Source organism: Prionailurus bengalensis, chromosome A1 (genome assembly GCF_016509475.1).
Source record: "Prionailurus bengalensis isolate Pbe53 chromosome A1, Fcat_Pben_1.1_paternal_pri, whole genome shotgun sequence".
NCBI lineage: Eukaryota > Metazoa > Chordata > Mammalia > Carnivora > Felidae > Prionailurus > Prionailurus bengalensis.
The window spans coordinates 43,898,986-43,906,027 of NC_057343.1; the positions used below are offsets into that span (position 1 = coordinate 43,898,986).

At 36.8% G+C, this 7,042-nt stretch overlaps 1 pseudogene; it reads left to right on the forward strand.

Annotated features, from left to right (window-relative positions):
- Positions 1–1,576: 1,576 nt before the first annotated feature.
- LOC122478676 lies at positions 1,577–6,161 on the forward strand (annotated as a pseudogene).
- The last annotated feature ends 881 nt before the right edge of the window (positions 6,162–7,042 follow it).

The following is a 7,042-nucleotide window of genomic DNA, read 5'->3' on the forward strand; positions in this document are numbered from 1 at the left end:
AACACCACATTTCCTGACCCACGTATTTTGCAGGACCTCAGTTCCGGAAGTGGTGGGTGCAACTCTCCTTTTGCAAGCAGACCACTGCATACCTTGATACCCACAATAGGTGAAGAAACTCAGAAGACAACTGGCCTGAGGGAAAAAGAGGCCAAGACTCAATAGCACAGCACACACCACTCACATAGGAGACACTCCCAGAAACCCAGGTCTTGGAGAAAAGGAGACACTGCACTGCAGGGCACTACAAGACCTCTTTATAAGGCTGTTACCTTTAAGGGCAAGAGAATTAGCTGACTTTCCTAACACAGAGAAATATACAGAAACAGATAAAGGAAGTTAGACAAAAAGAGGAGAGAGAGAAACATCTTCCAAATGAAAGAATAGGTCCAAACCGCAGCAAGAAATCAGAGTGAAACAGGTAAAAGTAATATGACTTATAAAGAATTTAAAGCAATGATCATAAAAATATTCACTGGACTAGAGAAAAGGATGGAGGACATTAGTGAGACCCTTAGCACAGAGATGAAAAGAACCAATCAGAGATCAAGAACACAATAAATGAAATTCCATCATTTTACTCCATCAAGGGTAATAATATTTGCATTATAGGGATCTTAGAAGAAGAAGAGAAACATAATAGGGCAGAAATATATGTGAAAAATAATAGGTGAAAATTTCCCTAATCTTGAGAAAGAAACCAAGATCTATATCCAAATATGTATGGCCAACTAATCTTCAACAAAGCAGGAAAATTCTTTCCAATGGTTCTGGGAAAACTGGACAGCGACACGTAGAAGAATGAACCTGGACCATTTTCTTACACCATACAAAAAAAATGGACGAAAGACCTAAATGTAATATAGGAAACCATCAAAATTCTAGAGGATAAAAGAGGGAACAACCTCTTTGACATCAGCCACAATAACTTACTAGAAATGTCTCCCAAGGCAAGGGAAACAAAAGCAAAATGAACTATTGGGACCTCATCAAAATAAAAAATTTCTGCACAGTGAAGAAAACAATCAACAAAATAAAAGGCAAGCAATGGAATGGGAGAAGATATTTGCAAATGACATATCAGATAAAGGATTAATATCCAAAATCTATAAAAAAAATTATCAAACTCAACACCCCAAAAATAAGTAATCCAGGGAAGAAATGGACAAAAAACATGAACAGACACTTTTTGAAAGAAGACATCCAGATGGCTAACAAGCACATGAAAAGGTGTTCAGCTTCACTCATCATCAGGGAAATACAAATCAAAACCATAATGAGAAATTACCTCACACCTGTCAAAGTGGTTAAAATGAATAACTCAGGAAATAACAAATGTTGGCAAGGATATGGAGAAAGTGGAACACTTTTGCATTGCTTGTGGGAATCCAAACTGGTGCAGCCACTCCAGAAAACAGTATGGACTTTCCTTAAATAATTAAAAATATAGCTACCCTATGACCCAACAATTGCACTACTAGGTATTTACCCAAAGGATACAAAGATGTTGATTTTAGGGGCACATGCACCCCAATGCTTATAGCAGCACTATCAATAATAGCCAAATGTCCATCGAATGACGAATGGGTAAAGAAGTTATGGTATATATTACAATGGAATATTACTCAGTGATCAAAAAAATGAAATCTTGCCATTTGCAAGAACATGGATGGAACTAGAGTGTATTATGCTAAGCGAAATAAGTCAGTCAGAGAAAGATAAATATCATATGATTTCATTCATGTGTGGAATTTAAGAAACAAAACAGAACATAGGGGAAGGAAAGGAAAGATAAAATAAGATAAAAACAGAGAGGGAGGCAAACCATAAGAGACTCTTAAATACAGAGAATAAACTGAGGGTTGCCAGAGGGTGTTGGTGGAGGGATGGGCTAAATGGGTGATGGGCATTAAAGAGGACACTTGTCAGGATGAGCACTAGGTGTTTGATGAATCACTAAATTCTTTTCCTGAAGCCATTATTGCACTACATGTTAACCAATTTGGACTTAAATAAAATAAAATATAAATAAATAAATACATACATACATACATACATACATACATACACAAACAAACAAACAAACAAAGTAAAAGGAATTTTGGTGGGAAAAATATGACACTATATACATAAATTCTAGGAGTGAGAGGAGTAAAACTTGGGTCTAAACTTAAGTGACCATCAACGTACATAGAGTGCTATATGCAGAAGATGTTATGTACAAACCTAACCACAATTCAAAAACCAGTAATAGATAAGCAAAGAATAAACAGAAATTAATCCAAGTGTATCTCTAAAGAAAGCCAACAAACCATGGAAGAAAGCAAGAGAAGAAAGGATCAGAGAAAATGTATAGAAACAAGAAGAAAACTTGCAGCCACTTTGGAAAACACTGTGGAGTTTCCTTGAAAGTTAAAATTGGAACTATCCCATAACTGAACAATTGCACTACTAGGTATTTATCCAAGAGATGCACAAATATTGGTTTGAGGTGGCACACTGCCCTGATGTTTATAGCTGCACTACCAACCACAGCCAAATTATGGAAGGATCCCAAATTTCCATCAACTGATGAATGGATAAAGAAGAGGTTGTGTATACAGACAATATTTCTCAGCCTTCAAAAAGAATGAAATCATGTCATATGCAATGATGTGAGTGGAGCTAGAGTGTATCATGCTGTGTGAAACCAGTCAGTCAGAGAAAGACAAATGCCATATGATTTCATATGTATGTGGAAAGTAAGAAACAAAACAAATGAATGTGGGGAAAGGAGATGAGAGAGAGAGAGAAACCATAAGAGACTTTAAAATTTTTTTTAACATTTATTTATTCTTGAGAGAGACAGAGAGAGAGAGAGAGAGAGAGAGAGAGAGCGCAGCAGGGGGGAGTGGCAGAAAGAGAAGGAGACACAGAATCCAAAGCAGGCTCTAGGCTCTGAACTGTCAGCACAGAGCCCGATGTGGGGCTTGAACCCACAAACCACAAGATCATGACCTGAGCCAAAGTTGGACCCTTAAACAACTGAGCCACCCAGGAACCCCACACCATAAGATACTCATAATTTATAGAGAACAAACTGAGAGTTGCTACAGGAGAGGTGGGCGGGGGATAGGCTAAGTGGGTGATGGGTATTAAGAAGGGCACTTGTTGTGATAAGTACTTACATATAAGTGATGAATTGCTAAATTCTGCCCCTGAAGTCAGCATTACCCTATATATTAACTAACTAGAATTCAAATAAAAACTTGAAACAAAAATCAATCAATCAACCAATTCATGATTTAAAAAGAGAAAAAGAAAACACAATGGTCCAAAATCTTTGGGATGCAGCAAAAGTGGTTCTAAGAGGGAAGTTTATACAAACACAGGCCTATGTGAAGAAGGAAGAAAAATCTCAAATAAGGAACTTAACCTTGTACCTAAACGAGTTAGAAAAAAAAGTCCCAAACACAGAAAAAGGAAGGATGTAATAAAGATTAGGTCAGAAATAAATGATATAAACAGTAAAAAACAAACAAACAAGCAAAAAACAAAAACAATAGAACAAATTGGTGAAACTGGGATCTGGTCTTTGAAAAATTCAACAAAATTAATAAAGTTATATCAAGACTCATTAAATAGAGAGAGAAAGAGAGAGAGAGAGAGAGAGAGAGAGAGAGAAATAACCCAAATAAACAAAATTACTAATGAAAGAGGAAATAACAACCAATACCACAGAAATACAAGCAATTTTAAGAGAATATTATGTAGAACTAAATGCCAACAAATTGGACAACTAGAAGAAATGAATAAATTCCTACAAAAATATAGCCTACCAACACTAGAGCAGGAAGTAATAGAAGAATTTGAACAGACCAGTTACTAGCAATGAAATTGAATCTGTAATAAAAAATCTCCCAGTGAACAAAAGTCAGACGGCTTCACAGGCAAATTCTACCAAATAATGAAAAAGGAATCAATGCTCATTTTTTTAAGTGATTCAAAAAAAATACAAGAGGAAGGAATGCATTCAAATTTATTCTATAAGACTATTATTACCCTGATACCAAAACCAGATAAAGGCACCACAAAAAAAAAAAAAAAAAAAAAAAGAGAGAGAGAGAGAGAGGGAGAGAGCTCCATTGGCTGGTGTCTCTCATGTATATAAATGCAAAAGTTCTCAACAAAATATTAGCAAACTGAATCCAACAATATATAGTTAAAAAATCATATACCGCAATAAATTGAGATTTATTCCCGGGATGCAAGAGTGGTTTAATATTCTCATAACAACCATAGTGATAATCACATCAAAAAGAAAAAGGACAAAACCACATGATCATTTCAGCAGATATAGCAAACACTTTTGACAAAGAACAACATCCATTCATGATAGAAACCTGGGATATTACTCAGCCATTGAAAAGAATGAAAACTTGCCACTTGCAGCAACATGGATAGAGGTAGAAAGTATAATGCTTATTGAAGTAAGTCAGTCAGAGAAAGACAGATGCCATGTGATCTCACTCATATGTGGATTTTGAGGAACAAAAACAGTAAAGGAAAAGAAAAGAGAGACAAACCAAGAAACAGACTCTGAACTACAGAGAACAAACTAATGGCTTCCAGAGGGGAGGAGGCTGGGAGACCGGGGTTGATGGAACATGGGGATTGAAGAGTACTCTTATCCCGATGAAAAATAAAATGAAAACAACAAAAAATAAAAATAAAATATAAAATAAAATAATAAAATAAAGTAAAATTAAATTAAATTAAATTAAAATTAAATTAAATTAAATAAAAACACATAGCACTGGAAATCCTAGCAAGAGTGATTAGGCCAAGACAATAAATAAAAGTCATCCAAATCAGAAAGGAAGAATAAAATTGTCTCTGTTCACAGATGACATGAATTAATATACAGAAAGCCACAAAGAGTCCACAAAAGAAATTATTTGAACTAATAAACCTATTGAGTAGGGTCAAAGGATACAAAATCACAATACAGAAATGATGTGAAGCTTATATGGTAATAATGAATTATACAACAAAATAAATTAAGAAAACAAGCCCATTTCTTCTTTCTCCAGACCAAGGGATGGAGCCCATGCAGGCCTTTTTAGCTCACACAATCCCAGCCAGACTGTAAGCATAGAGGCCAGCCTGTGTATAGATGAGTTGAAGCTCTACATGAATGAGAATTTCATCTCCACAATCCCTGCCATCTAGGGGGATACAATGATGAGCATCAAAATTATCTGATACCACTTTACTGGAATCCTAGCTGGCTCCTTTTTTATAAAAAATTCACAGATTTGGCCACAGCCAAGAAGCATTTGCATGAAATTAATGGGAAGCCCCTTCCAGGACCTACACCTTTACTTAGCTTACAGCTGTACCGGGCTGGCACATCTGGGTTCATAGAATCATGGAGCTGGCAGTGCCCTTAATGGTTCCCTTCATTTTATACAGAATAAAAAGCTGTGGCTTTTTTTTTCCAAGGCAGAACATTTTTAACTGAACTATGCCACTTATTGGAAACAACCAGAAAACAGCCTTGAGTATTTCTTCTTTGTGAGGGACCTGACCCAGATGTGGATGATGGCATATTGTATGAATTCTTTGTCAAAGACTACCCCTCCTTTTGGGGAGTTAGGGCAGTTTTGGACCAAAGAGATATGTCTAAAGGCTATGGTTTTGTCACAGTTGCAGATGTACTGAAACAGAAGTGAGCCCTGACTGAGTGCCAGGGATCAGTCAGCCTGGCATCTAAACCAGTGTGGCTGAGGAGTCTGGCAATCCCCACATGAGCCAAGTGAAGTCAGTGAGGTAGAATCAGAGTTAATACTTAACATCTACAACCCCCATTACCAGCAGTAGGAGAACTACTACACCCACTGGGGCATGACCAGAACAGAGGCAGCTACAGCTACAACTGTCCCCAGTTTGGTTACACTCAGAGTACTATGTATACATATGAAGAAGCTGGGAATGACACATTGGAGGATCCCATGCCACAGCTGGATGTGACTGAAACCAACAAGGAGCTCATGGACCAGAGCGAGGACCTGTAGGATGCACTGATGGACCATAACTAGCAGCCCCTGGACAGTGTCTTCAGACAGGACACAGGACAAGCCAAAATGGACTATGTGAGGGAGATAAGAGACTCTTTTTAACAACAACAACAACAACAACAAATATTGGAAAACTTTAACTTTTGGGAAATAATTTGTAAGAGTTTAGTAATTGACTAGTCTGAGATTATGACTATTCCTGAAACACTGCTGCCTTCATTTGACAGTGAGACATGTGAGTTTGAAAACCAAAGGACCAATTCATAATGTTTGAACAAAGTTCCAAAAAAAAGAGAAAAAAAAAAGAAGAAAAGAAAACAATCCCACTTACAATATCATAAAAATGAATAAAATACTGGGGCGCTTGGGTGGCTTAGTTGGTTAAGCGACCAACTTCAGCTCATGATCTCATGGTTTGTGAGTTTGAGCCTCGTGTCAGGAGCTCACAGCCCAGAGCCTGCTTCAGATTCTGTGTCTCCCTCTCTCTCTGCCCCTCCCTGCTTTCATTCTCTTTCTGTCTGTCTCTCTCTCTGACTCTCTCTTTCTCAAAATAAACATTAATTTTTTTTAAATAGAATAAAATACTTAATGATAAACTTAACCAAGGAGGCAAAAGGCATGTACACTGAAAACTACAAAACACTGATAGAAATAATTTTTAAAAGATACAGATAAATGGAAAGGTATCTTGTGTTTATAGCTTGGAACACTCACTGTTGTTAAAATGTCCATACTACCCAAAACAATGTACAGATTCAATGCAATCTCTATCATGATTTCAATGACACTTTTCACACACACACACACACACACACACACACACACACACAGAAAAATATTCCTAAAATTCTATGGAACTAAAAAGGACCGCAAATAGCCAAAACAACCTTGGCCAAAAGAAGAAAAAAGCTTCAGGACACACACTTCCCTATTTTTAAAACATATGAAAAAGGTATAGTAATTAAACCTGTTTGATACTGGAC